General features: G+C 41.5%; 1 pseudogene; it reads left to right on the top strand.

Annotated features, from left to right (window-relative positions):
- The first annotated feature begins 7568 nt into the window (after positions 1-7568).
- LOC121435601 lies at positions 7569-8509 on the top strand (annotated as a pseudogene).
- The last annotated feature ends 2647 nt before the right edge of the window (positions 8510-11156 follow it).

Genomic DNA, 11156 nt, shown 5'->3' with positions numbered 1-11156 from the left:
GAACCCAAGTCTGGTGGCCTGTGTTGGATCCCTAGGATGAAAGAAAAAAATCTCAGTCTCACAAGCTGTACTCTGGCTTCCACAAATCTACCATGGCACACTCTTACCTGCCACAACACACATACACCATTAATCAATCAATAAACAAACAAACGGTAGGGGTCTATTTCCTTCCTCACGTCTATAAATATGTGTCGAACTTTTCTTCAGTCAGTGAGAAAAGAAAATTATCAACCTCCAAGCTTCAAACTTGTCTGTGCTGCAGAATCAACAGGCTCTAGTCAGAAGTACAGAAGCTGAGCTGAGTCTGGAAGTCGGTCGGAAAAGCACATGATGGGCAAGCATGAGAATCTGAGTTTGTTTGATGCCCATAACTGACATCAGATGAGGGCTATGGGGCCTGGAGAGATGGCTCAGAAGTTACAAACCACTTGCTCCTCTCACAGAGAACCTGGGTTTGCTTCAAAGCTCCCGAAGGCAGCTAACAGCTCTCTGCAACTCCAATTCCAGGGTATTCCACACCCTCTTCCAGAATCTGTGGTTACCAGGCACCATGTGATGATATGCACACATAAATGCAAAGCACCCATACACATAAAATAAAGAGAAAAGAAATGAAAACTTTAAAAAAAAACTTAAGAGATTGATATTGATGTGGTAGAATGCATCAATTGTAATTCAGTGGAGTGGCACAGAGAGTAAGATTCCCGATACTCACTGGTCAAGTGATTGGTTGCATAGGTGGATACCCAAGGTTGTCCATTGGCTTCCATACACTTGCACACATATCCTTACACACTGTACATCCACATGCACGTGTGTTCATGAACACACACACACATGAACATATACAGAGGAAAGTCCATGAATCACATGACTCACACATGGTCCAACCCATCTTATTAGAGTGGAGACCACACACAGGACCTAAGGCTGGTGACTGTTATGAAATCCACAGCTCTGGGCATGAGCACATCCCACAGGCATCCTATTTCTTCTTTCTCTTTCCAAAATTCAGGAAGGCAAATGGCAGGTCAGAAAGTCCCACATTATGGACCTCAGATAGATGTCTAACAATTGTGTCTGACTGCATCCTCTTACTAACCCTTGGGAATGGATTCAGCACACACACATGACCAGATGGCTATACTGCACATACATAGTCAGGGTGATCAAGGTATTCCCTAAGGAAAGAACTCTGTTTCTCCACCAGAAATAACTTAACAAACACCAAAAATAACTGAGTTCCAATCACCCAAGATGATAAAACAAGACAGTGATGATCTGATCTTAACTAATGTTTAAAACGACTTTTTCAAAACCATAATTTGATATCACTTAATAGATCTCGATCTTTCCAGCAAAACTAAATAAACACTATAGCATATTTTAGAACAATTCAAACTTTTAATGCCTGCATTGAAAATGGTTTGAGTAAAAGATCAGGACAGAACTGAGCAGACACTAAGTTTCTAGTGAAGCTTTTTGCTTCATTGGCATTCAGCATCCCCATAATGTCATACAACCTCATGCCTTCCCAGATTTGGACCATTCTTTCCAGACCCACAACAAATCACCATTCCAACAAGGAAGTCACTCCTTCTCCCCGCTCCTGACAAGTATGATGATGCTTTCCATCTACAGACTCATCAACTTTTAGGGTTTCGTATAAATGTGGTCATAAAGGATGTACGCTATTGTGTCTGGGCTTCTCACTTAGTATAATGCCTTTTGTGTTCTATACCTGTAGAAGTAAGAGTCATCTCACTTTTTCCTGACTGATTCAAAAACAAAATTTAGGGCTAGAAAAGATGGCTCAGCTGCTACAGGCAAAGGCTCATAACAAAAATGACAAAAATAAATCGATGTAATGTCAGCTGTCAGATTCTTGACATGGGTCAAAAAAAGACAGCCAGTCTCTTTTAACAAATGATTGCTGGGGATATTAGATACATGTTCCATTAGAAACTGGAACTTGATTCTTATCACTTACACACTGCAGCGTCAATTCAAAACGGATCAAAAACTGTAACATAAAACCCAATTTATTTCAATTTCTCACACCAGGTCAGGGAAATAATTCTTTTATCCAGACTCCTGCCAAAATTCTCTGAGTATAAAATGAGCCATAGATCGTCTCATTAGCCTAGAAACTAGAAGGGTAATTAAAAGTTGAGGCAAGAAGCTTTCAAAATGTTGATCCCAAAGGGGACTTTAGAAAGAAAGGTGGGTGACAGAGATGTAACTGGAGGAAGAGCGTACAAGAATACACCAAGACAAAGTAATTGCTCTCTGGGGATACCTAAGCTCTGAAAGTTCTTAGCTCAGACTGACAAAGTAAAACCTCCGTGCCTAAGAAGACAAATGGCAAGTGCTTCGAGGACTTCCTAAGAGATGAGCCACAAGCCCAGCCAAAATGAATGGTGCACACCATGTGAGTACCAGTGTCAATGGCCAGCCCAAAGAGAGCATTCAGAGGAGGTGGTGAGATGAAGGAGCACAAACCTTTGGGAGCTTCCAGACTGCTTTTCTAACCTCTAAGGTACTTTTTTTTTTCTGGCTGCAGCTAGACATTTTAAAAATAGTGATTTAGATTATGTAAGTCATTTGACTGAGTCCTCCTTCCCAATCAGTCATCCAACACACAATATAACTGAAATGTTCTAAATACATAGATAAACACTCCTGGGACAAAGTATTAGAGCTCAATGGCTATTTTCTTGGCCTTGAAACATCTGTACCGTTGGAGTAAGAAGGAACGGATGAGAAAAAGGGTTTGTAAATGACTCAAAGGATGGTATGGAACCCATCTTTTCTAAAAGGTGAGATAGTAAATATTCTCAACTGCCCAGTACCAATAGCATAATTTTTAAGGAACTAAAGTAGGTGTAATATTGATCCAGCTAAAAAAAAATGAAACAAAAAACTTGTTAGTAAGTATCACACTGTAAGAATTATGAGAGATGGACTTTGGAAAGAGGCTCATATATCAGAGGACAAGTGCTTTATCCTTGGACCAACTGGTTTTTCCCAGTACTAATGATATACCCTCTTATCCTTATTTCTTTAGTCCTTGGTCTTTAAGACAAGAAATTTCAACTTACCGAACTCACCTCAAAAACAGTTATATGTGTGACCTAAATCCTAAAACAGGAATCTTAGTGGCCCCTCTTTTTAAATTTATTTTATAATTCCTTATTTATTTATGTGGGGACATAAAAGTGGCATGCAAGTGGAAGCCAGAGGACAACTTGTATCGGGGTTGGTTCTCTCTTCTATCTGTGTGGATCCCAGGGATCAGACTCAAGCTGTAAAACTTGGAGGGAGGCTCCTTCATCCATATTCATCTGTCTCTCACCCCTGGCCCTTACTTCTTGCTAACAATTTATATATATTTATATAATTTATATATATAGTATATATAGAGTTATGAAAGATCAGAGAATTGTTTTCCTAATATGCTGCCTTAAAATCCCATAAAGATTTTTAATATTAAATTTTTATCACATTAAATGTTTATCACAAGCCTCTCTAACTAGATGGAATCTTAATGTTTATCAAATCAAATGAGCTGAACTGAACAGGTGACAAATAATCTATGCTACAGAACTGTGTAATTTAGCTGTGTAACTGATGAAAATTAGACAAAGATGAAATTCCGTGCCGGCAGAAAGTCAGGTCCCATGGTCCTACCTTTCTCGCCATCCCTTCCAGTTCAGAGGAGCAAACATTGGTGCTTAGTTCTACTTCGTAACTTCTATGTTTCTACTGCCTGGGACACAGTCAGGACCTGTCTTCAGTTACTGAGGCGATGTTGGGACTTTCTCTGAGTAGAGCATAGTGACACTATCTCTCCTTCTTCCTTGCAAGAATAAGATGCTGGAGACAGAGGGCTCGTTCACCCTTATATTCTCTGCTCCTGTCGCAGGTCAGGTCCTAGCCAGTACACAGCATATGTTTATCAAATTCAGAAAGGCGAAATGAAATTCCCTCATTATCCTAAGAAGCTGAGAACAAGACTATATATTAGGAAGAAGTTGCTCCTTTTATAAAACCAACATCAAAATATTACTAGAAGAAATAGATGCTGAGTTCATTCTTTATATAACAGTGGTATGGACACTGATTATACATAGATTCTGCCTTGGTTCCTGAAACATTTTGAAACATGGATTTTGCAATTAAATTTGGTCATTAGAAGTTATTGTAAATGACCTTGTGTCCCTCCCCCATTCTGTTAGCATTCTGATCTCCTGGACTTCCTACTGACACTTGTCCTCATGCTCATAGATAGAAAAGTGATGTAGACTTTCTGAGTGCAGGAACAGTACCCGATAGGGAGTTACTGAGTGTTTTCCCAAGATGCATTCATGTTTACTGGTTCATCTGGCCTCACTTGACATACTCTGCAGAAAGCTTTATTTATTTGTTGTTGTTCAGTGTTTCCAATGAAGAAAACAGAGGTAGGGAAGTCAAGAAGCCTGTAACAGGGCAGCCTCCTCAAACAGACAAGCTGGACCTCAGATCCCCTGACGGCACATTCAATGCATTGCCTGCTCTACAAGACAAGATACCATTCTAGATCTGCCATCTATGGCCATCAAGTATACTTATCCTTAGACTATATCTGTCAACAACCACTTCTGCCTCTCACTTATAAGTTAGGAAACACCTGAGATCATAACTACAGCTTCAAATTGGTCCTGAGGTGAATTTGAGACTTGAGCAGGTGACCTCAGTTGGCCCCCTGGGTTCTTTAGATATAAAACAAGAGGGAGGAGATAAGACCTCATGGTTACTTCTATTTCTAGCAGGATTGACCACAATCTGGATGGGATCTGGATCATTCACACTAGTCAGAAGATGAGGATTCTGTCTACAGCAACAAGTGATCTGGGAATGGTAACAAGTCCAAATTGAACCACTTCCTCTGCTGACTCAGTGGATGGGCTCTGGACTGTTCCAGTGCTCTGAATCCCATCCAGCACCTCCTAATCTTAATCCTACCCACTAACCTTCACTAGGAACCTAAAGTCATGTTCTTTTTTATTCATTTTTAAAAAGAAAACAAACTATCTTTTTTTAATTATACGTACCAATCCAAGTTCCCACCCCCTCCCTTCCTCCCATTCTCTCAACACACCCTCCCACCCTACCCATATCCAGTCCTCAGAGAGGGTAAGGCACATTGCTTTGGGGAAGGTTCAAGGCCCTCCCAACTACCCAATGAGGATAGATTCCCAAAAAGCCATTACATGCATTAGGGATAAATCCTGGTGACATTGCCAGTGGCCCCTCAGTCTGCCCCAGACATGCAACTGTCAACCACAATCCAAGAAACTAGTTTGGTCCTATGCTTGTTCCTTCCCAGTCTGGCTGGAATTGGTGAGCTCTCATTAGCTCGGGTAGACTGTTTCAGTGCGTGTACCCATCATGGTCTTGACCTTTTTGCTCATATTCTCACTCTTCCTACTCTTCAACTGGACTTTGGGAGCTCAGTCCAGTGATTCAATGAGAGTCATTGCCTCTGTTTCCATCAGTTGCTGGATGAAGGTTCTATGGTGATATTTAAGATAGTCATCAGTCTGACTACAGGGCAAGGCCAGTTCAGGCATCCTCTCCTCTATTGCTTAGGGTCTTAGCTGGGGTCATTCTTGTGGATTCCTGGGAATTTCTCTAGAGACAGGTTTCTTGCTAACCCTATAATGGCTCCCTCAATCAAGATATCTCCTTCCTTGCTCTCATCTCTGTCCTTCCTTCTTCTCGGCTATCCCATTCCTTCAAATTCTTCTTAACCCTCTCTTTCTCTCCTCCTCTTCCTCTCCCACCCTTTCTTTTCATCCTACCCCTATGCTCCCAATTTTGTCAGGCGATCTTGTCTGTTTCGACCTAAATACACTTTCTACCTATCACAGTTGCTACAGTGATATCTTCTGGTCAGGATCAAAGACAAAGGGAGGCCAGAGCTGCCTGCACTGTACAGCAACTCTCTACTCTCACTTGCAAAAATTTAGGTGGGCATCTACCCTCTGTTTCCAGCCAGGGGAAATCAGGACAGAATTATGCTTTACAGAACTCCTGTGTTTGATGATGTGGCTCCGCTGTAGCTGTATTAAAGATAATATACAGTATTTATATTGCTTGGCTGTATATGCACAAACTGGTTCATTGACTTCCAAAGAAAGCACTAAAGTCCATTTCTTTTATTTCTGATTTGATTCTGTGTACCCACTGATTTCCAAAGAACAGAGTCTTAATATTAAAAGGAAAGATTTCCCAAAGACTGGCCGAGAGCATGGAGCCTGGTATGTTCAATACATTTTCCAATATATGAGTTATTTTCTTGTTAAATATCTTAAGTAAAAGAAGCATACCTAGAGATTATACTGCCAGTAAGAAATCTGAGGGAATTTAATTGGATTTTCCCAAGAACCAGTCAGTCACCATGATGGACATATGACGATCTAGTGCAAACTCAGATGAGGAAGGGGAACTCACAACAGTGAAAGGATTGAGAGTTTTCTCATCATTTCCTGCTTGGTGTCAGTGTGTCTGCTCCCACGGCTCTCCAGAAGTTCTCAGCACACCACCCTTTCATCACCTTCTTAAACAGCTAAATAAACGCTCAACACTTCCCAGACTAGTTACATGTAATAACGACGGAAGAAACATCCACAGTGATAATTTAATTACGAAGGCTGAAATTTAATTATCCAAGCACTGACCTTGTTCCTTTCATAATGCTTAACACAATTAAATTAATTTTGTAATTTTTAAATTAATCTCTGTGTCCCTGGTTAAATTACAAGAACCAAGAGAGCAGACTTGTGAGTCTGACTTTTTTTTCTCTCTCACAGACAGGAACAGCAACAAAGAAAACCCACACCATTTCCAGGACACAGCAGATTCCCATCTCAAAGAGAGTCCCTCCTTGGGGATGATGGGTGCAGTGAGGAGGATGTAAGAGGATTCTCTTCTACACCATCATTTAGACTGGAACTTATTGGGAATAGGAAGTACAACTGAATGGATGCTTACAAAATGGCATTCAGGAGTGCGGAAGCAGCCCTTCCATACCCAGTAGTACCTGTAAGACTTGTGCGGCTACTGTCTGACACTGAAGAATCTACCTTTCTTTGCTTTTTCCCATTTTCATTAAGACCTTTAGCACATTTACATCTTCCTTCCTGAGGTTTTCTTTTACTTTCATGTTTTAATGTTGTATTGCTCTCTCCTCTTTTCCACCACCCATTGTATTTGTTCCCTTTTCTTCTACCCTGACAGACTGCCGACACCACATTGTTTCAATTTGTAGAGTCCTGGATGTAGAAGTGGGATTGTTTCCTCAGAGCCAAATACATTTGGGTCAGCAGCCATGTCTTTCTTCCTCCTCTGTCTCGACTACATTCTTCCCTACTCGCCCAAATTAAAGAACCAGGCTATGTCCCATGTCCAGCTCCAATCACCAATCACAACCTAGGACTCAGTACATGACCTATGGTGTCGCCTGTACTTGCCCTCCCTGACTTGCCCTTCCCCTATTCCTGGCCAACTGACCCAGCTGCTCCATGTGGAGAGAAAACGTGACCTGGGTGAGTGAGTTTATCCTGATGGGTCTCACCAGTGACAAGCACATCCAAGCTGGACTCTTTGTCCTCTTTGGGGCCACATACCTGCTGACTCTGTTGGGCAATGGACTCATCGTCCTCCTGATTGCACTGGACCCACGACTCCACCTACCCATGTATTTCTTCCTCTGCCACCTGTCAGTGTGGACATCTGCTACACCTCCAGTGGGGTCCCCCAGATGCTGGCACACTTCCTCATGGAGAGGAAGACCATCTCTTTTGCCCTATGTGGGATCCAGCTTTTCTTTGCTCTGACTCTTGGGGGAACTGAGTTCTTGCTTCTGGCTGCCATGGCCTATGACCGCTATGTGGCTGTCTGTAATCCACTACGGTACACCATGGTCATGAGTCCAAGGCTCTGCATGGTTCTGGCAGGTGTCTCTTGGCTTGTGGGTGTGGTTAATTCTGCTGTGGAGACAACGGTCACCATGCGCCTTCCCACCTGTGGGCACAATGTGCTCAACCATGTGGCCTGTGAGACACTGGCCCTTGTCAGGCTGGCCTGTGTGGACATCACCCTCAACCAGGTGGTGATACTGGTCTCTAGTGTGGTGGTGCTGCTGGTGCCCTGCTGCCTGGTCTCTCTGTCCTATGCCCACATTGTGGCTGCCATCTTGAAGATCCACTCTACCCAAGGACGCCGCAAAGCCTTTGAGACCTGTGCCTCCCACCTGACTGTGGTCTCCATGTCTTACGGGATGGCCCTCTTCACCTATATGCAGCCCCGCTCGACAGCCTCTGCTGAACAGGACAAGGTGGTGGTGCTCTTCTATGCTGTGGTGACCCCCATGCTGAATCCTCTCATCTACAGTCTGAAGAACAAGGATGTGAAGGCTGCTCTGAGTCAAGTTCTGATGAAAAACTTTAAGTCAAAGAATTAGAAAGCAATTCTGTAAAGAGGCCATTTCTCTTCGTAGCAGGAATAGGAGTATATGGCTCCTTATGGTGGGCATATAAGTGTGCTGGGGTACATAGCTCCTTGTGGTGTATATATAAGTGTGCTTGGGTATATAACTTCTCATGGTGTGCATGTGTTTGTGCACACAGGACTGTGATGTGATATATATATACATATATATAATATATATAGATATATATAGAATATATATGTATATGTATATGCTTCTTTGAGTTGAAACAGAACTAAGATTTTCTTTTGGTTTCTTCCTTATGTCAAAGAAAGTGAATTGTACATAATTAAAATGATCCAACCTCCAAAAATCTGATTGAAATATATTTATTTTCTTAAATGAAAGAAAAGAGAAATGACACAGTAGATATAGTAATTAGAAAGGATTATTCTCATCAAACATGCACACAATTTATGCCAAGATCCCTTTCAGGGCTAGAATCTCCAAATATATAGAAATCAGACAGAAAGGAAGAAGAAATAAATAGTAAATTGCACAATTTTCTGGGCTTATTGATCAAATTATCCTTAGGACAGAAGAATAAATGTCATATGATTCCCACTTGGTGCAGCCCATCTTACGAGGATGTGGAGCTCATACAGATCAGAAGCCAAAGTTATAATCATGATCTCCACAGCTCTAGTGAGCAAGCTTTGGTCACGTGCAAGTCCTAAGGGCTTCACTTGTCTTCTTTCCACTTCCAGCTTGCAGAGAAGGCAGGTGGCAGGCCAGCAGGACACGAAATCCGGGCCTCAAACTCATGTTCTCTATACAATAAACACATTCAACTCATGAAAATTCAGGAATGTATTCAAAAGTTGTTCTTGGTTATAAGGACACACCATGCACGACCAGAGGTGAGCCACAGTATGACTCAAGGAAAGAATCTTTTCCTCATTAGAAATAATCTGACTCACCCCTCTAACACATGCTCAGGGTTTGGGAGCATCTTCTAAACATTCTGGAGAATAGAGCATAGCGGTGGTGACTGGATGCTGTCAAATGTTTAAAACAATTCTTTTGATGTATATTAAGTACGTCTCATCCAGGAGCGGGAGAGACAGCTCAGTAGTGAAGGGCACTTGTTCTTACCAAGGAGCTGGGTTCCATTACCAGCACACATGCCAGCTCACTACCATCTGCAACTCTAGTCCCTTGGGATCTGACATCATCTTCTGATCTATGCTGACACTGCACACATGTGGTGCACAGACACCTATGCAGGCAAAACACCCCCATGTATTTTATTTCTTTTAAAAGGAGAAAGGCAATTTTTTATTCTGAATACTAGAGATTTCAAGTTTGTCATATCAACAAAACAAACAAACCATAAAATAAGCAAGGCAAGTTTAATTACACACACTAGAAATAGCTCGCTGACTCCGGACTGACAGTGGGGAACCTGCATAGGCCCAAACTAGGCCCTCTGAATGTTGATGACAGTTGTTTGGCTGAGGCAGTCTGTAGGACCATGGGCAGTGGGACCAGGATTTATTTCTAGTGCTTGAACTGGTTTTTTGGAATCCATTCTCTTTAGACAGATATCTTGCTCACCCTAGATATAGTGGGGAGGGCCTTGATCCTGTCTCAAAGTGATGTGTCACTTTGTTGACTTCCCCTGGGAAGCCTTACCCTCTCTGAGGAATGGATGTGGAATGCGATGGGGGAAAAGTGGGGAGAGCGGGAGGAGGGAAGGGAGAGAGAACTGGGATTGGTATGCAAAATGAGAAAAGACTGTTTTTTAAAAAATAAACAAGAGCAAAAAAAAAAAAGAAACATTCTTTAGATTGAAGAGAAGAGAAACATCAATAATTTCTAGTAAAATTTTAATTAAAGATTAAATTCACAAAACACAGTTCTTGGATTTTTCCATTTAATTCCTTGGAGTTTGGTATAAACACAAAATCTTGCATCATCCAATCTGTCTAACTTCAGAATGTTTTCATCAATTCCCAAACAAACACCCTCTTCCCCTGAAGCAGTCACTCACTTCCCCAGCTCCCAAAAGCTTTCTACATATGGATTTGCCAGTTCTGAAGATGTTATATAAGTAGACCTATAAAATACCTGGTATTTCTCACTTAACATGGTGGTTTTTTAACTTGGTACTTGTAATTTGTGGCCAGGCTTCACTCCTTTATGTGGCTGAACCATACTCTGCTGTGCATATATATGACCACATTTGGGTTTCCAGTTGCCATATGATATTATAGACATCTGTATTTTCATCTTTTTATCAGTGTGCCCAGTGCTGCTATGAATCATCATACATTAATTACTGTTGAAATTCGTTTTTTCAATTTTTTAGAGAGATACCCAAAAGTGTTATTTCTGTTTGACTCTGAGAAACAGCAAAACTGTCAATTTCTAAAAATAAGCTCTTGTTTATTCCAAATTATCCCTCAACACATTCAACTCTTTTCTGATGGTAGCCATCCTTATGGTTCATGGACAGTTGTAAACCATGGTATGAGTGCTGGGAACCAGACACAGGTCCTCTGCAATAGCAACAAATACTCTGAACCTCCAGCCATCTCCTAGACTCAAGGCACTCATTTTTAAGTCATAAATAAATACACTTATTTATAACCTTTACTTCTCCTATCACACAATTGTT

This window comes from Microtus oregoni, unplaced genomic scaffold, assembly GCF_018167655.1.
Source record: "Microtus oregoni isolate MIOR12 unplaced genomic scaffold, Mior012 000046F_ref0000063, whole genome shotgun sequence".
Classification (NCBI taxonomy): Eukaryota; Metazoa; Chordata; class Mammalia; order Rodentia; family Cricetidae; genus Microtus; species Microtus oregoni.
Note: the sequence above shows the minus strand (reverse complement) of the source record. Positions and strands in the feature narration are given on the sequence as shown.